Raw genomic sequence first — 27899 nt, 5'->3', positions numbered from 1 at the left:
ATCATTGGCTGAGTGGCTCGGGCGGGGCAGATTAGTCCTGCAACCATATATTCTGCTTGCTTGTCAGTTGCTGGTTGTCTGCCATTGCAAATGCTTCATGTGGTAGCACACAGACCTTAGTCAGATCCCACAGTGTGTTAGAACCAGGAGAACCTGGGAATTCACACTGAGCTAGATTATTCTCGCATTGTATGTTATGCTTTAGACCAGTTCCAGGGTGTTGTGACTACGGACCTCACACCCAAGACTAGGATACTGTGTCAGTTCTATGTTATGTTTTAGACCAGTTCCAGGGTGTTGTGACTACGGACCTTACACCCAAGCTTAGGAAACTGTCTTTATGCTATGTTATGCTATAGACTAGTTCCAGGGTGTTGTGACTACGGACCTCACACCCAAGCTTAGGAAACTGTCTCTATGTTATGTCATGTATGCTAGTTCCAGGGTGCTGTAACTACTTTCCTCACACCCAAGACTAGCACTGTGTATCTGTATTACTTTAGCCCACCACTAGGGTGTAGAGCCAGGATCTCTCATCCAGTTGGTTCACTTAGCAGCAGGGCTTTCTGCAACCTAGCCCAGGCCCCTCTCCTAGGGAGCCATTGGGCTTATAGGGATTCACCCACAGTCCAGGGTGAATTCCCTTCATCTTCCTACCTTAGTTCCTCTGGTGGTTCTCACTCAAAGTGTTACTGTTACACCAAACACTCACATCACTCAGGTGTCCAGAGGTTAGTCATACCTGGATTATTAGTGATTCTGCAGATCATTCATAATCTGGTGTATATCTGCATTACTGGTGAATCTGCAGTTCACCAATAATCAGATTCTCTCTGCTTGTTGACACCAATCGTTACACACTGGTAATTATAGAAAAGGTGCTGTAATGAGAAGGTTCCTCTTACAGTCATCCACTTTACACGAGGTGTCTTCTTTAGAATATCTAAGCACCATCTATTGCTAGTCCCTATTTTGGGAACAGCAGATATATAGGTATGGACCAGGCAGTGGGGGTCTATGAACAGCTCCCACACACAGAAGGATTACATAGCACAGTAAGTGGAAGAAATGCACCATATTCTATAGTATACACCGCTGTATATATGCTAGCAGCGTTTATAGAGATATATTAACATTTTAGCTAATGGTAATGCTAAATGAAAAATGATGCCAGAAAACCTTCATATTTAGAGATGTGTTTCCGGGTTAGAGCACAGGCACATTCACTGCTCTGCAATGCAGGTGGCCATGTGTTTAATAAAAAACAAAACAGATGGCACCTGCGTTGGTCTCTGTTGCAGGGCTGACCCCATTCAACCACTAAGAATGGGACAGTTCTGCATTGCACACAAAATTTTGCGCAGAGCAGCCGATATAGTGTGTATCCTACATCAATACTTGTTGCTGAATTCCACTCAGCAACGGGAGGGTGTGCCCAGGCCCTTACAGAATGATACCTGCAGTCAATTCTTGGTAGTCACGGCCACTTCTAGTTGTTTTAGAGCTCTAGGCAAGACGCCTGCTGCACACACTCTGATGAAGGCCACCTAGGGCAGTGTTTCTCAACATTTTATTGGTTTGTACCCCTTTTAAAACCCTGTACTCACCAGGTACCCCCTATCATAGTAAACATATCACAATGTATAATTAATCATAGTACATGATAATTGGTTCTAAACAATTTCACAGCATTTACTATTGCTTTTAATTAGCTAAAATACTAATTTGGTGTTGTTAAAATAAGATTCATAATTTTCAAAAAGTCTAAATTTGTTATTCTTGGTTAAGTATATCAAGCCCGAATACCCCCTGAAACCATGAGAAGTACTCCCTGGGGTACGCGTACCACACGTTGAGAACCCAGGACCTAGGGGATAGATGAAATGCATGTTGTTTCGAGTGTTTCATTCAGAGTTTCCATGTGGGGAGCACTCCTTACCTTCATGTAACCACTTGACTGCCTGTGTGCTGGTTGCTAGTAATAAAGCGAAGGAGAGCTTCTGTACGGTGCAGGTGAAGCACTTGGCTGATCATAGGGACTTCTACATCCCTAGTTACTCAGTGTTACCTTAGAAATCTCAACTTGGAAGTTGTGAGCAAAACATTATTGCTCATGGATACACAGGCTTTACCAGTCCTATGGGAATCACTTCTTGGAGTATATGAACTGTGTCTGAGCATAATTGGTTCTATCTGGCTGGGCTTGCATTCATTCATATCTGCTTGGCACATATAGCTGCTGAACCTGGTAACACAGGATCTGTTTAAAGGAGACTTTGCATGCATGAATGAGAGAGCGTGGAGGAGTGTTTTTGTCAGGTGCACTTCAGATGGCTAGCAATGTTTGTATAGTTTGTATACTTTTAACTGATTGCCAAATGTTATTAACAGCTGTTTTGCACTGTCTGCAACCACCTTTGAACTGCCTACACTTAAAAGACAACCGAGGTGACATGATGAGATTGCTAAAGCATTCCCCTGCTTTGGCAATCATGAAGCTTGGTCATGCCAATAAAGCTATATTTGATTTGATTTGATTTGATAGACACGTGAATGTACAGTGCCAAGTACACAAACAACTATGTTGTGTTACTTTTTTCTTTCTCTGCCTGAAAAAGTTAAACATCAGTTATGCAAGGGACAGTATCTATCTGGGTCAATAATTCATAGATTTGAGCTCTGGTATACTTCAATAAAGGTGTCATTGAGCTGAGACAATGAAACAGTAACAACTTAAAAAGTAGATTTAAAGGGGAACTGAAGAGAGATGTATACGGAGGCTGCCATGTTTATTTCCTTTTAAGCAATACCAGTTGCCTGGCAGCCCTGCTGATTCTCTGCCTCTAATACTATTAGCCATAGCCCCTGAACAAGCATGCAGCAGATCAGGTGTTTCAGACTTTAAAGTCAGATCTGACAAGACTAGCTGCATGCTTGTTTCTGGTGTTATTCAGATACTACTGCAGAGAAATAGACCAGCAGGGCTGCCAGGCAACTAAATATGGCAGCCTCCGTATACCTCCTACTTCAGTTCCCCTTTAAATACACAGTAAAATAAAACTGTGGGATATCTAAAAAAGTTATTTTTAGAAGACTAAGGATAGATACAATTGTTTTTCTCATCAGATTATTTTCACCTCGGATGTCCTTTAATTTTGTTTTGGTTAGTGTACTGCAATTTTGCAGAACCCTGTACTCATCAGGGATGTGGTTTGATAAGTGAGTAAAATGCACTGTGGTTTTCCTTTTGTTACCTGCTGCCCCTCACTAGACACAGAAAGTAGTTATCTCACTTGGCTTCATATGCAATTCACTTTTTCTCCAAGTTGATATTTTCACACCTTGGGCTTGATTCACTAAACCGTGATAACTCATATCACAGGTGTTTTCGTGTTTGCGCACGATTGCAAATTTTCTTTTCGCGCGAAAACTGCTGTGAAAATTTGTGATTGCACGCAAAAACTCGTGATTGCGCGTGAAAATTTGCAACTGCGCACATTCGCAAAAATGCGCCATGACAACGCCCGTGATATGAGTTATCACGGTTTAGTGAATCAAGCCCTTTGTCAATAAAATTCCCTTCAAACCTCCAGCAAGCAAAAAAAAAAAAACACTCAAAATATTTTGGATAATACTTTTTCTACTGCATTTGGAACTTTTCCTATTGTGAAATGTTGATTTGTTTTTTAAAGGGGCCCTGGGACCATATGCAATTATTTTTTTTCTCCTAAGTTATCTCCTAGGATATATTTTCAGACTTGTCAATAAAATACCCTTTAAACCTTTAGCAAACAAGACAATACTCAAAATGATTTTTAAGGTACCATTTCACCTACTTTTTGGTACTTTTCTATTGCAAAATGCTGAAAGGTTATTTTAAAAAGAAGTTGAAAAATGATCTTCTAGGAGAAAAAGCTAATTGCATATGGGCCCTGATCTTTTAAAGCACAACTGAACCAATAAATACAGAATTATGCAAATTGTTACGAATATCTACTGTAATAAGGACTAATCAAATCTTGCAGTGGAAGCATTTAATTTGTCCATTTTCAAGCCCGTAGATTTGCAGTAACATTTGCATAATTCTGCATCAGCTTAGAATTATTTGCATATTTCGAGTAGAGTAGGAAGTGCCTTTTAGACGTTGTTTTAGGCATACATAGACCACCAACATACCCTCTAGGGAAACGACTCACCCTCTACTGAGGCCACCAATTAGGTTTTAGTTGCGCTTAGTTGGCGCAGCTAAGACGTAATTGGTGGTCTTAGTGAAGGGTGAGTCGTTTCCTATAGGGTATGGTGGTGGTCTATGTATGCCTAAGAAGCAGGAATCTTGGAAAAGTTACTCATAAGGACTGTTGCACTATTGACTGCATAAAATATATTTGGACTTATATAACAAAGGCGCACTATCCTAAATGAGCTGTGAAATAATAGCAGCTCGCATTTATCTGACAATATTAGTAGTTTTGTACTAAAATGCCTTTACATGTCTGTGGCGTCTGGATGCAAAAACACAGAACACCTATAGGTATCCGTAGCAGTCTAAGGGTTAAAATTCATTTTCTAACAGTGTGGGGAAGTATGTTATACAATTAAGGTTATTACTGATGCTTTGGAAAGATTCACTCACTTTCTTTTATCAGTAAAACAACAGGAATTAAGGAACTATACGGTGACTATGGGCAGCCTCACAGTGTTTGCAACTCTTGGGAGCTCTATTTACAACTAAAAATATTTTGGCTGTAGTTCAACTTTAATCTATCGGAGTCTCCAAATAAAAGATCTCTTCATTAACCTCCTTGGCGGTATGAAAAATACCGCCAGGAGGGAGCGCAGCAGTTTTAAAAAAAAAATATTTTTTTTAATCATGTAGCGAGCCGAGGGCTCGCTACATGATAGCCGCTGCTGAGCGGCATCCCCCCGCCCGCTTCGATCGCCTTCGGCGATCTCCGATCAGGAAATCCCGTTCATAGAACGGGATTTCCTGGAGGGCTTCCCCCGTCGCCATGGCGACGGGGCGGGATGACGTCACCGACGTCACTGACGTCGAGACGTCATTACGTCACCGACGTCACTGACGTCGGGACGTCATTGGGAGTCCCGGGCCACCCCTCGGCGCTGCCTGGCACTGATTGGCCAGGCAGCGCTGGGGTCTGGGGGGGGGGGGCCGCGCGCCGCAGCAAATAGCGGCGATCGGGCGGGGGCCGGCGGCGATCAGAGTGCTGGCGCAGCTAGCAAAGTGCTAGCTGCGTCCAGCAAAAAAAAAATTATGAAAATCGGCCCAGCAGGGCCTGAGCGGCACCCTCCGGCGGCTTACCCCGTGTCCAGCACGGGGTTACCGCTAAGGAGGTTAAAGACCTCTCTGCAGAACTTTAGGTCTTCCCTCTACTGCTTAAAGGACAACTGAAGTGAGCGGTATATGGAAGCTGCCATATTTATTTCCTTATAAACAATACCAGTTGCCTGGCAGTCCTACTGATGTATTTGGCTGCAGCAGTGTCTGAGTAACACCAGAAACAAACATGCAGCTAATCTTGTCAGATCTGATAATAATGTCAGAAACACCTGATCTTCTGCATGCTTGTTCAGGGGCTATGGCTAAAAGTGTTAGAAGCAGAGGATCAGCAGGATAGCCGGGCAACTGGTACTGCTTAAAAGGAAATAAATATGGCAGCCTCCATATCCCTCCCACTTCAGTTGTCCTTTAAAAAAAATGTTTGCATTGATCCTATTGCATTCATCTTACAATTGCACGAATCGGAAAATCAGCAGGTAGGGTGGTTCTCCTTCATAATTATAAAACCATATCCACTCAGGCAGAGATCCCAGTAGTGGAGTCCCTGAGAAGCATTACATGCTATGTAAATAAACATTACACTATTAACCACTTCACCACTGAGGGGTTTTACCCCTGAAACACCAGAGCAATTTTCACCTTTCAGCGCTCCTTCCATTCATTCGTCTATAACTTTATTATTACTTATCGCAATTGAATGAACTATATCGTGTTCTTTTCGCCACCAATTAGGCTTTCTTTAGGTGGGACATTATGCCAATAATTATTTTATTCTAAATGTGTTTTAATGGGAAAATAGGAAAAAAATGTGGGAAAAAATCATTATTTTTCAGTTTTCGGCAACACTAGTTTTTATATAATGCATGCTACTGTAATTAAAACCCATGAAATGTATTTGCCCATTTGTCCCGGTTATAAAACCATTTAAATTATGTCCCTTTTAACAATGTTTGGCGCCAATATTTTATTTGGAAATAAAGGTGCATTTTTTTTTCAGTTTTGCATCCATCCCTAATTACAAGCCCATAGTTTGTAAAGTAACAGTGTTATACTCTCTTGACATAAATATTTAAAAAGTTCAGTCCCTAAGGTAACTATTTATGGGTTTTTTTATTGTATTTTTTTTTTAATTACAAAAAAATAATAATTGGGGAGTGTGGGAGGTAATGAGTTAATTTAATGTGTAAAACTAATGTATTTGTATATGTAAAATGCTTTAGTTTTACTATTTGGCCACAAGATGACCACAGTGAGTTTGTGTTCATGCGACCTGTAAGCGTCCGGAAGGATGCTTACAGCAAGCACTATGAGGCTGGGAAAATCACAATGATCGTGCTGTTTCTCATAGAAGCAGCAGATCATTGCGGGGGCTTAGATCAATGAACGGGAATGGATTTTCCCCTTCATTGATTCCCGGGCGAGCGGGTGGCAGCGTGCACGAGCGGCGGGAGCGCGCGCACGAGCGGCGGGAGCGCGGACAGCGGCGGTAGCGCGGGAGGTACGGATTTCTCCGTCCCTTGGTTTTATAAGGATTGAAAAAGGAACGGAGAAATCCATACCGCGGGGGTTAAAGTGGTTAAAAGAGGCATATATGAATGCATGGGTAGCATCAAATACAGTACAGTATATTTAAAAAAATGGCAAAAGTGTACCCTGTAGGCCAAAAGTGGAATTTGTGCTGTACAGTATATTTCTTAAGTATGGAAGGTGATGAGTGAGTAAGGGGAGAAAGACAACCGGAGAGAGGGAGAGAGAGAGAGAAAAAGAGAGAGAGAGAGAGAGAGAGAGAGAGAGAAGCAAGGGGAAAAAGACAACGAGGGAGAGGGAGAGAGAGAGAGAGAGAGAGAGAGAGAAAAAGAGACAGGGGGCCCTATGCAATTACCAAACTCGCCAGCGCTAGGTGCTGGCGAGTTCTTAAATTAGGCGTCAGCAAGGTCGCCTAATGCAATTGCATTTAACACCCCCCAGGACGGAAAAGAACTCGCTTGGGCGATATAATCGCCCAGCAAGTTCCTTTCTCCCTATGCAATTGCATTTTGCACCCCCCCCCCCCCCCCAGAAGCGATGCTTCCCGCCAAACATAGGTGCTAACTTTTCACCTGCCCTGAGCAGGCGAAAAGACCTATCGCTGCTGTCAGCGGGCTGATTTTGGCATCTGGGAGCCTCCTTTACTAAGGAAACCCCAGATGTCAGTGATTTAAATAGGTAAAGGAGTCAGTTTTGACTCCTTACCTATTTAAAATGTAACAAAAACATACCTCTATTGTTCCTGTCTCGCCGCATGTCCCACGCCGCTCCTCCACTCATCTCTGTGACTGTCATTGTTCTCGGATCCCGGCAAAGCATCTTTGAGTCTCCCGCCGGGGCTCCCCATTCGTCCACTAGGTGGCCCAATGAGAATCATCCTGATTCTCATTGGTCCAATTAGAATCAGAATGATTCTCATTGGGCCACCTAGTGGAGGAATGGGGAGCACCGGCGGGAGACTCAAAGATGCTTTGCCGGCTCCAAGAACACTGACAGTCACAGAGATGAGCAGAGGAGCAGCGTGGAACATGCGGCAAGATGGGAACGATGCAGGTATGTATCTTCTGAAGGTCCCGCGGTAGCGACGAGCGGCAGGAGGTGACGGGCGGCGGGTACGAGCCTTGCGATGATGCGCTGGCTCTTGCGACGATGCGCGCGCATCTTCCCGGGGAGCGAGGCAGCAGTGTTGTGGTGCTGAAGGACAGCTCCATGGCACAAATGCCTCGCTCCACATCGCTGGCCACACAGGAGCATCGCTCAGCGAATACCTAGTATTCGCCTGAGTTATGCTCCTTTACGCAAGGACATCGCTCAGGTGAAACTGGCAATTGAATTTGCCGGTAAATCCTGAGCGATGTGAGGAGATAAGAAGCTCGCATGTTTTCAGCTTCTTATCTCCTCGAATTGCATATGGCCCAGGGGCCCATATGCAATTCACTTTTTCACCCGAGTTTTCTCCTATGTGATATTTTCACAAGTTGTCATAAAATGCCTTTTAAGCCACCAGCAAGCAAGAAAATGCTCAAAATAAATTTGATGCCACTTTTTCACCAACTTTTTAGTATTTTTGTACTTGTAAAATGCTGAAAATTTAGTTTAAAGAGAAGTTGAAAATTATCTCCTTGGAGATAACTTGGGTGAAAAAAATAATTGCATATGGGCCAGGGGGCCATATGCAATTCACTTTTTCTCCTGAGTTTCTCCTGAGTTTTCTCCTAGGAGATAATTTTTCATCTTCAAATTAAAATAACTTTCCAGCACTTTTCAACTAAAAAAGTACCAAAAAGTAAATTAAAAAGTAATATCAAAATTATTTTGAGCATTTTCTTGCTTCCTGATGGCTTAACCAGTTTACCCCCGGCGGTACGAATTTCTCCGTCCCTTTTTCCATCCTTTCACCCCCAGGGACGGAGAAATCCGTACCTTCCGCGCTACCGCTGCTGTCCGCGCTCCCGCTGCTCATGCGCGCGCACCCGCCGTCCGCTCGCCCGGAAATCAATGAACGGAAAAATCCATTCCCGTTCGTTGATCTAAGCCCCCGCAATGATCCGCTGCTTCTATGAGAAACAGCGCGATCATTGTGATTCTCCCAGCCTCCAACTGCTTCCTGTAAGTGTCCCTCCGGACGCTTACAGGTCGCATGTAAACAGACTCACTGTGGCCATCTTGTGGCCAAATAGTAAACTACACCCTAAAGCATTTTACACATACAATTACATTGGATTACACAATAAATTAACTCATTACATCCCACACTCCCCAATTTTTTTTTTGTAATTTAAAAAAACAAAACAAAAATACAATAAAAAAAAACATAAATAGTTACCTTAGGGACTGAACTTTTTAAATATTTATGTCAAGAGGGTATAACACTGTTACTTTATAAACTATGGGCTTGTAATTAGGGATGGACGCAAAACTGAAAAAAATGCACCTTTATTTCCAAATAAAATATTGGCACCAAACATTGTGATAGGGACATAATTTAAACGGTTTTATAACCGGGACAAATGGGCAAATACATTTCATGGGTTTTAATTACAGTAGCATGCATTATGTAAAAACTATAATGGCCGAAAACTGAAAAATAATATTTTTTTCCCCACATTTTTTCCTATTTTCCCATTAAAACACATTTAGAATAAAATAATTCTTGGCATAATGTCCCACCTAAAGAAAGCCTAATTGGTGGCGAAAAAAACAAGATATAGTTCATGCCATTGTGATAAGTAATAATAAAGTTATAGACGAATGAATGGATGGAGCGCTGAAAGGTGAAAATTGCTCTGGTGTTCAAGGGGTAAAACCCCTCAGTGGTGAAGTGGTTAAAATGCATTTTATTGACAAATTTAAAACTATCACACAGGAGAAAACTCAGGTAAAAAAACGGAATTGCATATGGGCCAGAGAGAGAGAGAGAGAAGTTGCAACATAGAGGGCCATATGCAATTCACTTTTTTACCTGGGTTTTCTCCTAGGTGATATTTTCAAAAATTGTCATAAAATGACTTTTAAACTATCTGCAAACAAACAAATACTTAAAATAATGTTGACAGTCGTTTTTCTTCTACTTTTTGATACTTTTCCCATTGTAAAATGCTAAAAAGTCAGGTGAAAAAATGAATTGCATATGGGCCAGAGAGAGAGATTACAAGGAAGAGGAAAGAATGAGAGTAAAGAGTGCCTCATATTTATTTTGAGCATTTCTTTGCTTGCTGGTGGTTTAAAAAGCATTTTATTTTCAAGTTGCAAAAATATCACCTAGGAGAAAATTTAGGTGAAAAAGTGAATTGTATTTGGTGCAAGGAGTGCAGAGAGAGAATGCAAAATGCTGCAGAGGTTAACAGAAAGTGTTGCAGAAAGTTCAGGCTGGCAAAGGGAAAGAGAGAATTGTAGAGGTCAAAGAGAGAAAGAGTTAAATAAGTAGAAAAGAGACAGTAGAGGTACAAAAAGAAAGACTGCAGATGACAGTAGAAAAGGAGGAATGCAAAAATGTATGCCATGATGGCAGATGGATAGTGCAGACTGACATATGGGGCCATATGCAATTCACTTTTTCACTTGAGTTTTCTCCTAGGAGATAATTTTTCATCTTTGATTTAAAATATCTTTCCAGCACTTTTCAACCAAAAAAGTACCAAAAAGTAGATGAGAAGGCACTATCAAAATTATTTTGAGTATTTTCTTGCTTGCTGGTGGCTTAAAATGCATTTTATTGACAAATTTAAAAATATCACTTAGGAGAAAACTCAGGTGAAAAAGTGAATTGCATATGGCCCATGGAGTGTTATACAAACCTCTTTACTTTACAGAGGGCCATATGCAATTCACTTTTTCACCCGAGTTTTCTCCTAAGTGATATTTTCACAACTTGTAATAAAATGCCTTTTAAACCCACCAGCAAGCAAGAAAATACTCAAAATAATTTGAATACCACCTTTGCACCTATTTTTGGCACTTTTTCAATTGTAAAGTGCTCGAAAATTATTTTAAATGCAAGATGAAAAATTATCCCCTAGGAGAAAACTCAGGAGAAAAAAGTAATTGCATATGGGCCAGAGTGTCTTGCAGTAATGGAGTCCTCAGACACAGCTATCTTCTAGTATCCAGGCTTAGAGATCTCCACATCTTATGTTACCACTGCTGTTAATGTGGCTTGTAGGTCACCTTTTTTTTCTCTGTCATTGTCTTACTCAGCTGTTAGATTTGTTGCCATCGACAATGCAACCCATAGTCCATAATCATAAACTGTTCAGAGATTCAACATGTTTCATGAACAATATTCACTTCGTCAGGACTCCAGTCATAGGGTAAAAGGCAGTACTTGCCAATAGAGCATATGGACATCAAAAGAGAAATCATTCCTCTGAAAGAAATAATTCCCAATCCCTTCTACAAAAGTGAAAAAAAAAATGAGGATGCCCAATGCCTGATGTGGGGAGTTCTTCTGAAAGTAGTATCAATCAGTCAAAACGTGTTTGCCTTTCTTTTCCTTGCTCATAACCCCAAAGATAAATAACCCTATCTCTTACCAGGTCTAGCATCTATGACTACTTGCCCCTGTACATTGTATACTGTACTGTATGCAATTTTCACTATGTTAATCTTTTTATTGTATTTCTGAAATGCGTTGTTCTGGCCGAAGTTGGTTGTTCATGCCTTGAGTTAATAAAACTTTGAAAGTAAAAAAAAAAGTGTTCGCCTTAAGACAAACATGTTTAAGCCTGAACTGGGGCTAATAAGGAAATTTTTTCCATAACCGGCCTAGCATTAATTGATTCAAGAACTAACAACAATAGCTCTGCTAAGAAAGTATGACATGCGCCAGGGGAGAATTGGAGTAAAATGTCTTCTTTATTAATCCATTTAAAAATAAGCCATCAATCACCAAATTGCGGTCGATTATAAGTGGCATCCCAGAAATGCTCAAGTCTGAGTTATTACTGTACACCTGTATATCTTGATATTAGCTTGATATCTTTATCACAAAAAGCAGTGTTGACTCCAAAGTATTTTAAAGATTTATTTTGTCTTCTAAGGGGGAAATGCTCCTGTAAACGGATTATGAAATGCAGTAGAAGGATATTATTTAGGTCGTAGAATTAGTCCTACGGCATATAAGTCCAGGCACTTTGCCAAAATCTTTCAGATACTGAATAGAAACTCTTCTGTTTGCAAACAGATTAAATGGCAATCAGAAGTTCAAAATATGCTAATACCAATACTTCACAATAAAGCAAACTACTGTATTCTGAGTTTAATGTGATGTTTTTGATTGGTAAGTACCAACATATTTGCAGACATTATCTGGCATTGCCTGTATCTTCCCATTTTCAGCCACCTATGGCAACAATCATAGGTCTTCTGTAGGTTCTGTGCAAAGACCACCAGCTTAGTGTGTTGGAAAACAGTGTATGATTACTATTAATTATCTCTAATTTGCCAGTGATAGCAACTTCCCGTGTGCCTGTTGACGGCATTAGTGAGACATGAGAAATAGTCCTGCACATGTAATTTATTTTGAGCATGCAAGGCCCAGGTAATGAGAGCATGCAATTATAGTTACATAGTTACATAGTTATTTGGGTTGAAAAAAGACATACGTCCATCGAGTTCAACCAGAAAACAAAGTACAACACCAGCCCGCTCCCTCACATATCCCTGTTGATCTAGAGGAAGGCGAAAAACCCTTACAATGGTCCAATTAGCCCCAAAAGGGAAAAAAATCCTTCCCGACTCCAGATGGCAATCAGATAAAATCCCTGGATCAACACTACTGGGCAATACCTAGTAATTATAGTCATGGATGTCTTTCAAAGCCAGGAAATCATTTAAGCCCCCTTTAAATGCAGATATAGAATTTGCTATAACTACTTCCTGTGGCAATGTATTCCACATCTTAATCACTCTTACTGTACAGAACCCTTTCCTAAATAAATGGCTAAAACGCTTTTCCTCCATGCGCAGATCATGTCCTCTAGTCCTTTGTAAAGGCCTAGGGACAAAAAGCTCATCCGCCAAGCTTTTATATTCCCCTCTGATGTATTTATACATGTTAATTAGCTCCTCTCTAAAGCGTCTTTTCTCTAGACTAAATAAACGCAGTTTATCTAACCTTGCTTGGTAAGTGAGACCTTCCATCCCTCGTATCAATTTTGTTGCTCGTCTCTGCGCCTACTCTAAAACTGCAATATCTTTCCTGTAATGTGGTGCCCAGAGCTGAATTCCATATTCCAGATGTGGCCTTACTAGAGAGTTAAACAGGGGCAAAAATATGCTAGCATCTTGAATTTTTATTTCCCTTTTATGCATCCCAAAATTTTATTAGCTTTAGCTGCAGCGGCTTGGCATTGAATACAATTATTTAACTTGTTGTTGATGAGTACTCCGAAGTCCTTCTCCAAGTTTAATGTCCCCATCTGTATCCCTTTTATTTTGTATGGTGCTAGACCATTGGTACGACCAAAATGCATGACTTTACATTTTTCAACATTGAATTTCATCTGCCATTTATGTGCCCATATAGCCATCCTATCCAGATCCTGTTGCTATATGTAACTATCTTCCTGAGAGTTGATGATTCTGCACAATTTTGTATCATCTGCAAAAAAAGCAAAATTGCTTTCTACTGCATCTACTAGGTCATTAATAAATAAGTTGAAGAGCACTGGACCCAGTACAGACCCCTGTGGGACCCCACTGCTAACAGCCACCCATTTTGAGTACGATCAATTAACCACAACTCTTTGTTTTCTGTCAGTTAACCAGTTCCCTATCCATGCACACAGACTCTTCCCCAGTCCTTGCATCCTCAACTTTTGCACCAGACTTTTGTGAGGACCAATGTCGAAGGCCTTTGAAAAGTCCAAATACATCACATCTACAGCATTCCCAATATCCACTTTAGCATTCACTACCTCATAAAAGCTGAGCATGTTAGTCAAACTGGACCTGTCTTTAGTAAACCCATGCTGATGTTGAGAAATAAGATTATTTTCTACTATGAAGTCTTGTAAAGTATCTCTTAGTAACCCCTCAAATAGTTTGCATACAACTGATGTTAAGCTTACCGGTTTGTAACTTCCTGGATCTAATTTTTTGCCCTTCTTAAATAATCGGAAACCATGGGCTGTACGCCAATCTAATGGAACACTGGCAGTTGAAAGAGTCACAAAAGATAAGATAAAGGGGTTTATCGATAACTGAACTTAATTCCCTTAGGACCAGAGGATGCATGCCATCCAGGCCAGGTGCCTTGTCTATTTTTAATTTAATTTAATCTTCACTTCTTCCTGCGTTAAGTATTTAATATTACAATTGGAAGATTGAGACTCTTCTGCATCTGTAATTTGCAACAGTGATGTTTCCCTTGTGAAGACAGAAGCAAAGAAAGCATTTAACTCTGCCTTAGCTTGGTCATTCACCATTGAGTTCCCACCTTCATCCTTTAGGAGTCCAATACATTCAACCTTCCTTTTTTTAGAGTTGATGTATGTCACAGGAGCCCTAGTGGCTGACCGCACTTAGCCTTCTAAACGGTGCCAGCGCACAGATCGTGCGAACTCTGGTCGCAGTCAATGCGCAGGAACCGTTAAGAATTAGCCGCAGACAACTCAGAAGGGAGCCTGTGAGACACGGGTGATTACAACTTCACCCACTGGTTCAGAGTAAACTGCCACCACCGCGGTTATCATGGGACCGTGGAGCCCACTAACTGACTGACTAATCCTGCGAATAAAACGGTTAAACATACGACATTCTGTCTAGCCAACAACAAACAAACAGTAGCGTATCTTCAGAGACCCGGGATCAGTTCTGCGTGTGCTGATAAGCAGGGTAGCGGACAGTGAATGACTTGGAGAAAGTCGTTTATTCACGCAATATAAATAATGAATATATACAGACAATTATTAAAATCACAATTATTAAGACAGTAATAGCCAGTATAAAAAATAAAAGGGAGAAAAATACTTAGTTCCTGGAAAGATGTCCTTTTTGTGGGAAAAATCAGAGTTCTGGGTTTCAATCAGAGTTCAGACCAGGTGGATGCCAGCATATCCTCAAGCTGGCACCTGATGAGTTCAAGATGTTCCAGGGTGGAGGACACTGAGTTTGAGTCCTCTGCCATTCTTATGCCCCTGATTCAGTAGGAGGGAGTGAGGGCGGGGAGCCACACACCCTCTTAGAAGATGAGGTGAGCCCTCCCCTTGTCCTGGGGACTAGAAATCATATCTACCCATATATGGGCTCTATCTCACAGAACCGTACAGGTCAGGGCAGATTTATTAACATTTTCAGGTCTGTCTCGATTTACCCAGCGCCCTGATACCAGACATGAGGGGTGGGACCCCTGTGGTATCATCAGGGCACTTTCAAACTGCCTAACTGGCAGTCCTTACCTCAGAATGATCTGAAACTTCCTCAGAACCAGCGCCGGGGCTCATGCTACACTTCCCCCACGTTTGGTGAAGCTGCCATCTCAGGAACCCCAGAAATATGACAGATCTGGGAAGTTATGGATATGCTATGAGACTCAGGTTATTCCCAGGCAAAGGCTCTTTGAAGTTTGGGGCAGCCAGCTAGGTGTCACCTCCCCTGCTGGGAGGGAGCCAGCGGGTCTGGTTTTCCCCCAACTAGATTGCTTCTGCCATGGTGCTTGTCACCTTATACCTGATGGATGGGCCATCAGCACAGCTTGAAGCCAGGGACTCTCAGGGGCAGATTAGGCTTAGGCTCATTAGCATATCAAAAGAGCCATCCAGCATTTAGGCTGGTGCTCTCTCTCTGCTGAGAACAGACTGCAGCTGCCCCTACACACTCAACCCAGATTCTATCGATCTGAAGCGCAATCGATGCAGGGAATCGAGTGCGATCGCTTTTTCTTCACGGGCGGTTACAGGACGCGCCTGCGGCCCCGCAACCGTCCGTGACAATGTACTTGTAAAACTTCTTTGGGTTAGATTTGATATCCTTAGCGATTTGATTTTCAGCTTCAATCTTTTCCAGCTAATTTCTTTTTTACAACGTTTATTGCACTCCTTATAATTGCTTAATGCAGCCTCAGTCCCCTACGGTTTTAGGACCTTATAGGCATTCTTTTTGCACTTAATTTTATTATTATTCATTATACCTAGGAAGAACAAGAAATTCCTCAAAAAGGCTGCACCGCTAATATAAATACTCAAATATGAATTATATCATGCAATCACTGGTCCAAAAAAAGGAAAAACATATTGAAAAAAAAACACATATGGCATGACATGCCTGACAACACTGCAAGGTGGAGGCAAGAAAGAATAAGAACAATCTCCCTGTTGGTAACCTATGAATCCCCCTGATCAGTTGCATTTGCAATCAGTGAAAGATTTTTGCTCTGAGGCTGCTTTCACAGTGGGAAGTTACAGGCGCACGTTACAGCAGCCTGTAACGCAGCCAAACTCACAGTAATGAAAAATCAATGGGCTGTTCACAGTGCCCACGTTGCGTTACATTGTAACGCTGCATGGTATATGAAAGTGCAGCATGCGGTGCGTTATACGCGGTTTTAGCCGCGTTATACTGTTTGCACATGCTCAGTAATGTTTTTTTTTTCATTTTATTAATGCAGGAGAGGAGGAGGGGAGAGTCCGCTGTTGTGTTTAGCCACATGGCTAATTAATATTCACTGCACTGCAGTGTTTACTTCCTGGAGCGGCCGCTTATTGGCTGGCGGGACCACGTGATGCGGAGTGTTCCGATCACGTGGTCTCCGCAGACTATAGAACAAAAAAGGCGCACCAAGAGCTGCATAACGCGGCTCAATCTGGCGTCCTCCTTCAACACCACCAGGCGTTGCGTTAGGGGCATGTTATGCGACCTTAAAGGTCCCCTAAAAAGCAACGTCCTGATGTGAAAGAGGCCTGAAGCAAAAAAGGACCCGGATCCTGTACACTATATTTTATATCAATAAGAAATCTGATTGCCGCTGAAAATAATGCAGTTAGTTCAATAATCACAGAAACAAAGCCCAGTGCATAAATCAGAAGTAAACAAATGAGAAAAAAAAGAACCAAAAATAAGCGCAGTGCTTATATGCACAAAACCATAAATGCAATAATGAGTGAAAAGTAGATAGTAACTGGCATAAACCAGAGGATAATGGCAAATATTACTCATGGTAGAGATAGTGCATAACAGATGATATTCCAAGAACACTGGGACCAAAAAAACAAAGCAAAGACAGAGACCAAAAGCCAATAGTGTGATATTCATAAAAAATAATTCTTTTGTATTAAAAAAAAGAGATGCACTCACACGTTGGGTTCCAAGGGATGCAACTATCAATTGAAGTTTACGTGGGAAAACCAGTCTCCATTCTGGTACGGGTCCTAGGCGACTTGGGACTTCAGTAGTCGCACTAATTTTACTTTTGTAGTTCAAAAACAACAAAAACTGACTGGAAGGTGGAAAAGATGAGGAACTCTATCTGCTGGCCAAGCAGCAGAAACCATGTTTTGTCACTCACAATAGAATCCTACAACAAGTCTTCACTGTGAGCAGCAACACACGATTACTGCTGCTTGGCCAGCAAGTCAACTTCCTCAGCTTTTCCAGCTCCCAATCCAACAACCGCCTAACAGAGGCGTATAAAAGATAAACGAATTGATGGAGGCACTGAAAATACATAAAATTTTAAAAACAGTTTAAAAGGAAAGGTATTGTCAGCTTACCTCTCTCAGAGATACACACCAATTGTATGCAGTGGAATATTTCCATTTTATTGCACAAAAATACAAGGTCAATGTGTTTCACAGGTCTGTCCACTGGCTGGGGTTTGTTAGGCTTTAGCGCCTACAAATTAAATCTGAAAAAGAGGGACAGCCCAGTGAAATGCATTGTTTATGTGCAATAAAATCAAAATATTAAACCACATACGGTATGCCTGGTGTGCATCTCCGAGAGAGGTAAAGGCTCATACACATGTCCAACTTAATGCACAACCAACCACACAACATGACCAATCTTACAACAAGTTGTTTACATGACATGTACGTTCACACACGCTAAACAACCAACTCACTTAAAACTATGCGCTCAAGCTAAATGACAAACTGCACAACATGTCTGCATTCAAAAACAACAAAGTTGTTCAAAAGACTTGTACGCACATTCCAACCTGCATGATAGTTGGTCAGATTGATCCTCCGGCTGGATCTGGCAAACAACCTGTTATCAGTTGGTCATGTGGTTGTTTGCCAGCCGTACACACGCACACCTTATCTTCCAACAGACAAGTTTGGAGGATAGTTGGACAGATTTTAGTAGGTATGTATGGCTCATACATACCTACTAAAATCTGTCCAACTATCCTTCAAACTTGTCTGTTGGAAGCTTTCATAAGGTTCTTTTACCCATCTAAAAAAGGTCTATAGTTTTAGAATTCATCTTATAGACAAAAACATTTTCTTTGAACATTTTGGCAGTTTGAAAGGAATGTTGGCTGAAGGGCCTGTTTCCACTATATGCAGATTTGATGCAGATTGGATGCAGAATGGATGCAGAAAAACTGACTCTAATGAATTCCTATGGGCCTGTTTCCACTAAACGTGATTATTCTGATGCAGATTTTCCCATAGGCATTCATTGGAGTCAGTTTTTCTGCATCCATTCTGCCTCTATTCTGCATCAAATCTGTGTGTAGTGGAAACAGGCCCTTATGGACTCCAATGAATACCTATGGGAAAATATGCATAAGAAAAATTGCGTTTAGTGGAAACAGGCCCATAGGCATTCATTGGAGTCAGTTTTTCTGCATCCATTCTGCATCCAATCTGCGTGTTGTGGAAACAGGCCCGAAGGCTCTTAAGCCAACATTCCTTTCAAACTGCCAAAATGTTCAAAGAAAATGTTTTTGTCTATAAGATGAATTCTAAAAGCATAGACCTTTTTTAGATGGGTAAAAGAACATTAAAAAAAGCTTCCAAACAATGGTATGCAAATCTAAAATTAAGTTTTTCTTAATTAAAACTTAAAAAAAAATGTTTTTGTAATGAGTCATTTGATAAAAGTGTTAAGAGCTACAAGAGACCACACATTCAGTTGGAGCAAAAGTGGTACACTGGTATTGGATACCAACAATACTGATTTATGCAGAATGCGATAGTCACAGTTCAGCCCCCTGGATGACCCAATCATTTAAATGTGATGCATTGATATTGTGACAGCAGTGTGACAGTGTCAGTAAAGGCAGTGTGGACCACAAGGACCAGTGTTCCAGGATCTCATTACTGACAGCACTACAGGTATGTATAAATATTAACTCCATTCTGAACGTGCAATAAACAGAGGAATTATGCTTTCAATATAAAAATGATTGTTTAGAGTACTTTGCATTCATCAGCTACAGGGGCAGTAGGCAAAATGACTGCAATTTGAATATCTTTCTTTTTTGTGTGCATTCAAGTAACAAATAATGATCGCATATGGGGGGTTTTCAAATACAGGTATCTACAACAATCAAAAGACACCTAAAATAAGTAATTTATTTCTTCTTTGCCAAAAATTTTGTAGGTAAATTTAGCTCTCTTCAGAGTTTTTTTTATACCTTTAAATGTATTTGGTCTTACTTGGATGTCTTTTTTTTGTAATTGTGTTGTGTTAAACCCTAATTGCTAATCCTAGAGAGGGTCACCAAAGATCCTGCTTATGCAAGACAGTGACTACAAGCATTTAAGTCTATAGAGGGTGCTCCTTGACAACATTTTCCTCAAATTGCTCACAGTGGTTGCCTCACTTGCAACAACCATAACCACATGAGTAGCTGACAGGTTTTAAAGAAGAACTGAAGTAAGATTAACTTAATGAATAGTATTGTTTATTTTTTTTTACAATATTTATTTATACATTATTTAGCCAAGGTTCACCCATTGCAAAATCTTTCCTCACCCCAATTTATCCCACATGGCAACATCTTTAGTGCTGTCAGATGCAGCTCTGCAGAATATTTGTTTACTGAGAATTCCGAATCTAGTGAACATAATGCCTGGTCTCTTAGAGTGCTCTAGAAGGAGAATCCCACTTAGCTAAACAGCCTAGGCTATGGGCAGCACGGTGGTGTAGTGATCATTGTTTTCCACTTGCAGCGCTCGGTCCCTGGTTCTAATCCCAGCCAGGGCACCTGAGTTTGTATGTTCTCCCCATGTTTGCATGGGTTTCCTCCAGGCACTCCGGTTTCCTTCCAAATCCCCAAAACATAGAGATAAGAGATTAGGTTCTCCCTAAATTGGCCCTAGACTACAATACATACACTACACAATACATACATAGACATATGATTATGGTAGGGATTAGATTGTGTGCCCCTCTAATGCTGGGAATACACGGGTTGATCTGGCGGCCGATTAGCCACCGGATCGACCCCAGCCGCGTGCGCACGGATCGATTGCCGCTCGTCCCCCCCGGCGCTTCCTTGTCAGCGCTCGATTTCCTGCCATTGTCTGCCGGCGAGGATTAAGCGGACAGGAGTCGAGCGGCTTGATCGGGCCAGCTGAATATTATCAGCTGGCTAGATCAGCTGGTCAATACACGGTACAGAAACGTACCGTGTATCCCCAGCATAAGGGACAGTTAAAGGGAGTCTGAAGCGAATATTAAAAAAAAAAAAAAAAAACCTGATACTTACCTAAGCAGAGGGAAGACTCTGGGTCCTATAGAGCCTTTCCATTCCTCTCCTGGTCTCATCGTTCTGCACTGCACTGCCTTCCACATTAGCAGTCAATGACCGATCGGTCAGATACTGCTCTCTTTCTCTTCCCGGGGCTTCGGAAAGTCTTCGGGAGCATGAGTGCTCCCAAAGATGGGCCACTCCGTACTGCGCATGCACAAGCACACTGTCTCACGCTCACGCATGCGCAGTGTGGAGCCGTCCATCTTGGGGAGCACTTGGGCTCCCAAAGCCTCCCGCGGCAAAGATTTGAACCAGGGATCTAGCGCTGGAACACCGGGACCGTGAGAGGAATGGGTAGGCTCATTAGCCTGGGTTAGGACCGAGAGCCTTCCCTTTCCTTAGGTAAGTATGGTTTATATATACATATATATATATAATATCATATCACTTCAGATTTACTTTAAAAGACAACTGAAGTAGGAAGGCTGCCATATTGAGGATTGAGGTGTTAACCCCCCTAGTGACCAGGCCATTTTTACCTAATTGGGCCACTGCAGGTTTAAGGCAAAGCAGCAGGACCGCACAACTCAGCTCACAAGTGATTCCCCCCTCCTTTTCTCCCCACCAACAGAGCTCTCTGTTGGTGGGGTCTGATCGCCCTAACATTGTTTAATTTTTTTTTATAAATATTTATGTTTTTTATTTTTAAATAAATTTTACAAATCTTTTTTTTTTTTGCTTTATCCTCCCTCCCTCCCTCTCCCCTGCCGGCCAATCACGCTTCTGCCTATGAAAGCCGATCGCTCTCTTGCCCCCCGTGTCACACGGCTGTCCCCAGTACAGGGCTGCTGCTGATTGCAGCGGCGTACAAAGTAGTTAGACGGTGATCGCGATCGCCGCACGGAGACTGAAGGCGGGGTGTAGCTCCGCCCCTCGAGCAGGAGATGCGCACGCAGCGCGCGCGATCTCCTGCTAGCCCCATAGAAGACCGTTCACGCCAATGGGCGTGGAGCGGTCCTGGGGCTGCCGCACTGCTCACGCTAATTGGCGTGGAGCAGTCGGCAAGAGGTTAAACATAACCAGTTGCCTGGCAGCCCTGCTGATCTATTTGGCTGGATCACACCAGAAACAAGCCTGCAGCTAATCTTGTCAAATCTGTCAATGTCAGAAACACCTGATCTGCATATGCTTGTTCAGGAGCAGGATAGCCAGGCAACTGGTATTGCTTAAAAGGAAATAAACATGGCTCCATATCCCTCTGGCTTCAGTTGTCCTTTAAGTGACTAGACAATATACCCTGTACAGTGCTGTGGAAGATGTTGACTCTATATAAATACAAAATAATATTAATAAACATCACTGGGAGGGTGGCGGCAGAGCTACCAATATCCAGCAATTTGTAAATATAGGAAGTGTTTCTGATGCTGAAAAACCAACATAACATAGAGATCAGTATACTGAATAATTTACTGAATTCTACTATATGTCACTACAGTGCCTCTTTAATATATAATCCTCTCTATTTAAATGTACTACATGAGAAAAGGCCGCCCATCCTACCCCATATATTCTCTGTTCATGTTAGGAAACTGATAATATACACAATGACATCTAAAGGCTTTTTAAGTTAGTAAACATACATTTACAGGATCACTTACTTTTGTTATTTAGCTGTGTGGGAGCTGAACAGTGATCATTCCTTGCTCACTTCACCCAATAAAAGAATTGGTAGATGCTATTGATGTTGGAATTCAGTATGAACTGGAGAATACAGAATACCATAGGACTACAGTGATGCCCATTATATTGCAGCTAGTCATCAGAAAGGATTGCATGCTGTCTGTGGTCACTGAGAACATCCACGTTCCGTATCTATTATCAGAAGTGCATCTCACTATCCAACACATTACAGGGTCATAGGTCAATTGATCAAATCATCAGCTTTTCAGCTAGTATTAGATAAAGTTCTATTTTTAAGAGTTGAAACATATCATTGTGTTATCATCAGATTATGTGTACTTTTCTTATCTAAGAGCTATATTTATATATCTCATTGTTTAGACTGAGAAATAAGTGAACATAAACAAAACAAATCGCCAGTTAGTCATGACAAATTCCAGTCCCAACCACTGCTGCTGGATAATGGTTTTACTTGGCAAGAGCACAAAATATTTTGTGTAGTAGCATGTTGGTATTTGGCATCTGTAATGTGTCTACAAATAGAAACTTATCCAGTGGCTCAACTCAGTGTGTGTTGACTTCTGCTATGTACCTCATAGAGACAGGGATTAAATTGATGGCATTGTAAAAGGTTGCTATGTTTTTGGAAAATTAACAACATAAGTTTAAATTAAAAAAAAAGGATACTTTTCATTGATGCCGGTTTTCTACATTTATTTCATATTACAATAAATGAATAGGCATCTGACTGAGGGCATTACATTCTGCAGAAGCAGATGTCCTTATTATGGTCATCCAACTAGGACTATAAATGGCCTTGTCGAAAATACTCCAATCTACAGGGAGATTACAAATCACTACTTGGGATGGTCATTGGGACGCAAATAATAACAAGTTGATTCAGGATTTAATAGGTAGAAAAAACAAAGTTTTGTAAAAATAATACCTTTTAATGGCTAACTGATGGAGTTAAATGATGCAAGCTTTCTGGGATCTAGCCCCCTTCTTCAGGCATATTTCCAGATGTTAGCTGAAGTAAAACACTGATGCAGGTAAATAGTAAACGCGAAGATAACAGTTGTTTTATGCAGGATAATACAAATTATGTATGCAAATTTATACCAATCGAATTCCACCTTGGCCAGTTAACTGGACCATTTTTAAGCTGCATACATTTGCACAGGAAATTTTGCATAATCGAGCATCAACTCAGAAATATTTGCATATCATTGACCATCCCTAATAACTACTGCAGATAATGCATTTTGAATATTGATTTAAATAAAAATAGTTTCAATTAGTTTTTAGCTTGGTTTCACAAACCACAACTATTATAAACAGCATCCTCCAGTAATATTCCAGAAATGCACTCTTTGGAGGATTTCCTTAGGTTACAACCCACAATGCAGCAGAATGCGTAAGAAGTCAATGTGTTGTTTCCTTAGCATAAGGCTTTGTCTTCTGTTTATTCAGGACGCTGGTTTAAGAGCATATTGCTGTCAGTATATTTGCTAACTACAGATATTGTGTTTGCGTTAAACCCAGAAAATAAATGGCCTGCACTATTAATAAGTGCTGAGGAAAACGAAGACCTGTGCTGAAAACGCATATGTGAGCTGATTCATATTTTTTTATTTTTTAATACTATGGAAATTAAAGGAACATTGTGTGTTTATTAGACCGATTACTACACTTTTAAAGGCTAATAATAATCCTTGTTGCCTATTCATAAAGGTGTGACCATGATCTTCTTTTGATGAAAATATTGACATTCCATATTTGTCACAGACATAAAAACGTTGATAAAATCCTTTGTTGTTTGGGTTTGCATTTCTCAATGACCTGTTATTTTTACCCAGTATTGTGCATATAAAAAGGCGAACTCCTGTTCATCCAGAAACTCCATACTACTAGAGAACCCTCTGCACACATTCTCGACTCTCTTCTAAGTAGGTTCACTTTAAAATACTGAAAATAAAGCTGACTAATACATTGAAATATATTTAACTATTCTTTCTGAGAAGGCCTTGGGCAAGACTCCTTAAAGGACACATCCGAGAACAGAAAAAAACAGATCTACTTATCTGGGGCTTCATCCAGGCCCCAGCAGCCAATGTGTCCCTCGCCACAGCTCCACACCCAGCCGGTGTCCTGGGAATCTCTTTGTAGTCTTCTGGGCCTGCGCGTGCCGCTCGCAGTCATGCTCCCGTGGCCAAGAGGGTTCTGCGCAGGTGAAGTACTTCTGCACCTGCACAGAATGCTCCAGGCCACATGAGCACAATCATGAGTGGCATGGCCACACGCTCGTGCAGACATAGAGGACATAGCGAGGTCAGCATCTGCAATGGAAGGGACCCGGGTCACCAGAGCTGCGGAGAGGGACAGATTGGTTGCCAGGGGCTGGAGGAAGCAACAGGTAAGTAGTAGTAGTAGTTTTCTCCTCAGACCTGTTCTTAAACACTGCTACTGCCTATAGAGTGTGCCCTAGTGGCCGCAGCTTTGACGCTTTGAGTCCGCCAGGAGAAAAATGTGATATGAAAGTTCTGTGTCTTGTCTGTGTCTTCTAGTCCCTCTGCACTAGAGTAGCTGTGTGGGAATGGTTAATGTTGTATCTTACACTAACAGCCTGTGGAACAAAGCTTGACACTTCCCGTGACTCTAGTGCAGGCTTTTTCGACCAGGGTTCCCTAGAACTCCAGGGTTCCTAGAGAACTTTTCAGGGATACCCTGGCATTTTCCCTCTGGTGACAGCAGCCTCAGCTACTTGCTGCTGCTGATTCAGTGAATTAAAAAAAGAAAAAGGTTTGGTATAGTGCGCTCCTCACTTATTATGTATTAATATTTTTACCTCCTATATGCCTGGGGCACTACAATCAATTGAGGGGTGTATGCCCTCCAAAGCAAATTTATATTAAAAGATATGAGCGCTCGACAGATCTTCCTCAAATACTTCCCAGCACCAGTAGAGGTCCTAGTATCAGGGCCTCCAACACTTCAAACACAAATCTCAGGGATCCTGTATCCACCACACTCTGATACTAAAAAAAGTTTCTTAAAATTGCATGGTCAGTCTTTAACACAAAAGTCCTAGTACAAGAGTCCTAATCCACAATGCACCACTGCAGCAAGCCGAATTGATATATCCTTATCAAGACATCAGTTGGAATCCTTTATAGAGACAACGAGCGTCTCCCTCCGTGGTTAAGCTCCGCCGGAGGGAGACGCTGGACCTCGAGGCCTTTTATTGATATGCGCATTTTATCTTGGAGATTGTAAGTGTGATTTTAAAAGCTTTTTATTGGAATAAAACGGTGTTACACTATAGAAGTGTCTGTCTGAGTTTAAGGTGCTGACAGACTGGAGGACGAGCTTCTGGAGGATATTTGCATGAGATAACAAAGGCTGATGCTGGTCTTGTTTGGTCAGCCATACCTGCTGGTAAGAGGCTAGTGTTTGCATAGTGCATGGGGAAGACTTAGTGGCGGTGGGTCACAAGCGGTGCAGGTTTGTGCGGTGAACACGTGGTGATATGCATAGCTAACCGTCATACTACACTATAGAGGCTTGTCTTTTTACATGTGCGTATGGGATGCCATTGAAGAAACAAGAAGTTTGGAGAATTAGTACTGGCTGGGCCACAAACGCTATATGCCAACTGTCACAATTGGCATTCAAATCTGGTGAGCATAATCGTTGTCTCTGTAAAGGATTCCAACTGATGTCTTGATAAGGATATATCAATTCGGCTTGCTGCAGTGGTGCATTGTGGATTAGGACTCTCGTACTAGGACTTTTGTGTTAAAGACTGACCATGCAATTTTAAGAAACTTTTTTTAGTATCAGAATGTGGTGGATACAGGATCCCTGAGATTTGTGTTTGAAGTGTTGGAGGCCCTGATACTAGGACCTCTACTGGTGCTGGGAAGTATTTGAGGAAGATCTGTCGAGCGCTCATATCTTTTAATATAAATTTGATTCAGTGAATTGACAGGTCCAAATACTCCTAATGGTTTGTTGATAATGAAACCTTGGTAGTGGGTCAATGATCTACCATACTGAAAGCAGTCACTAAAGTACAGTATGGCAGAATAATTGCATTAATGAGCAATGTATACTGTTCTGTAGCTTGCACATCTGTATGTTTTGTAATAAATATAAGTACGATATCTGTTTGGCTTCTGGCAGCTGCATTCCCAGCATCCTTATTACCAGGGGACAAGAAGTTCCTTCCCCAGCGCAGAAACGATCACCTGGCCCAGTCTGCCTTCCCCCACTGGTGAGAGAGATCAATTATTTGTGGCAACACTGCAACTATAGGTCAGAAGTTTCTCCCGGCTTAGTTTATAATAAAGCATTTAACCCTTTCTACACCTTTAATATACCCACCAACAAACATGAAAATTCCTGCTAACATAATTAAATGGTGCCAAAAACCCCAGCTGTACTTGTCCATAAAAAAAGCTACCAAATTTGCAAGGATATACAGTACTAAAAGTAGTCTGAGATCATTAACCTGAAAGGCATTGGAGAACTGTAAAAAGTGGTCTGGTAAGGAAGGTAAGTATGTTGATACAGAATCATGATGTCCAGATCAGTTTCCAGTAGAAGTGAACCTGTATCCAATGACTTGTGGAACCAGTCTCAGGCCTGAGTCATAAATTGTGGCTGCCCCTTCCTTCCTTGCTTACCTGCACCCACTGGCCAGCTCACAATGTCTGGTCATGTGATAGTGGTGACAGGATTTGTAGGTATTGGTCCAGCGACAGTTGACCAATGGGTACAACCTAAATGGTACCTGTGAGATTCACAAGTGCCTCTATAAGGTACTCACCTCAGGAGGGGAAGCCTCTGGGTCCTAAAGAGGCTTCCCCGTCCTACTTCGCAGTCTTATTCCACTGGTGGGACCCCCAAATGTCCACTTGTCAACACTTGTTGGCACCTCGCACATGAGCGCTAGCTCCATCCCGCTCAGCTTTCTTTGGCAAGCCGCAAGTAGCACCGACCACATCCAGCCCAGCTATTGCCGAAGAAAGCTGAGCGGGACAAAGCGAATACGCATGTGCAAGGTGGCCACTCTTAAGGGGTCCCAGCGCTGGAAAGAGACTGTGCAAGAGGAAGAGGGAAGCCTCTTTAGAATCCAGAGGCTTTCCCCTCTCGAGGTAGGTATCTAAAACCGTGCCACACAAACCTCACAGGTTTGCTATAGTGAAGGAGTAAGGGGTAGGCACAATGTAGTATGACTCTGACCTGAGTCTCACTCCATAAACAGCTGGACACAGGTTCACTATAAGCCACATGCACACTTAAAGAGAAACTCCAACCAAGAATTGAACTTTTTCCCAATCAGTAGCTGATACCCCATTTTACATGAGAAAGACAATGATTTTCACAAACAGACCATCAGGGGGCGCTGTGTGACTGATTTTGTGCTGAAACCCCTCCCACAAGAGGCTCTGAATACCGCGGTACTGCTGGCAAACTGCCACAATGTAACAATGTTCAGAGACAGGAAATAGCTGTTATTAGCTGTCTAACAGACAGAGCAGCTAGAAACAGCTAAATAACCTGCCCACAGTAACAATGTCACCATGTAATACATGTCAGAATGTGAATCTGGGAGAGGAAAGATTTTACAATGAGCAAACACTGACTAAATCATTTATACATAATTATGGTAAAAAATGAAGCACTTTTTTTACTACATTATTTTCACTGGAGTTCCTCTTTAAGAAAAATTTCTGAAGAATG

General features: G+C 41.7%; 1 protein-coding gene and 1 long non-coding RNA gene across 5 annotated transcripts in view; one reads left to right on the top strand and one right to left on the bottom strand.

Moving 5' to 3' along the window:
* LOC137546057 (uncharacterized) overlaps nucleotides 1–22210 on the bottom strand; it is a 31946-nt gene extending 9736 nt beyond the window's left edge. The window contains exon 1 of one of the 2 annotated variants that reach the window (XR_011026163.1): nucleotides 22130–22210. This is a non-coding gene — a long non-coding RNA (uncharacterized lncRNA). Of the gene's footprint in view, nucleotides 1–17535; nucleotides 17583–22129 lie in introns of those variants that run through there. The other variant, XR_011026164.1, reaches the window with a different exon arrangement.
* The window catches only part of METTL21C (methyltransferase 21C, AARS1 lysine), a 44725-nt gene continuing 35861 nt past the window's right edge, over nucleotides 19036–27899 (top strand). Inside the window, exons 1-2 of one of the 3 annotated variants that reach the window (XM_068268011.1) lie at nucleotides 19039–19107; nucleotides 24011–24100. The gene's annotated coding sequence lies outside the window, so the exon portion shown is untranslated. Of the gene's footprint in view, nucleotides 19108–24010; nucleotides 24101–26336; nucleotides 26428–27899 lie in introns of all 3 variants that reach the window. The other 2 variants (XM_068268012.1, XM_068268010.1) reach the window with 2 other exon arrangements.

This window comes from Hyperolius riggenbachi, chromosome 2 (assembly GCF_040937935.1).
Source record: "Hyperolius riggenbachi isolate aHypRig1 chromosome 2, aHypRig1.pri, whole genome shotgun sequence".
Lineage (NCBI taxonomy): Eukaryota > Metazoa > Chordata > Amphibia > Anura > Hyperoliidae > Hyperolius > Hyperolius riggenbachi.
The sequence above is the reverse complement of the archived record's forward strand: the minus strand, read 5'-3'. Positions and strand labels throughout refer to the sequence as shown.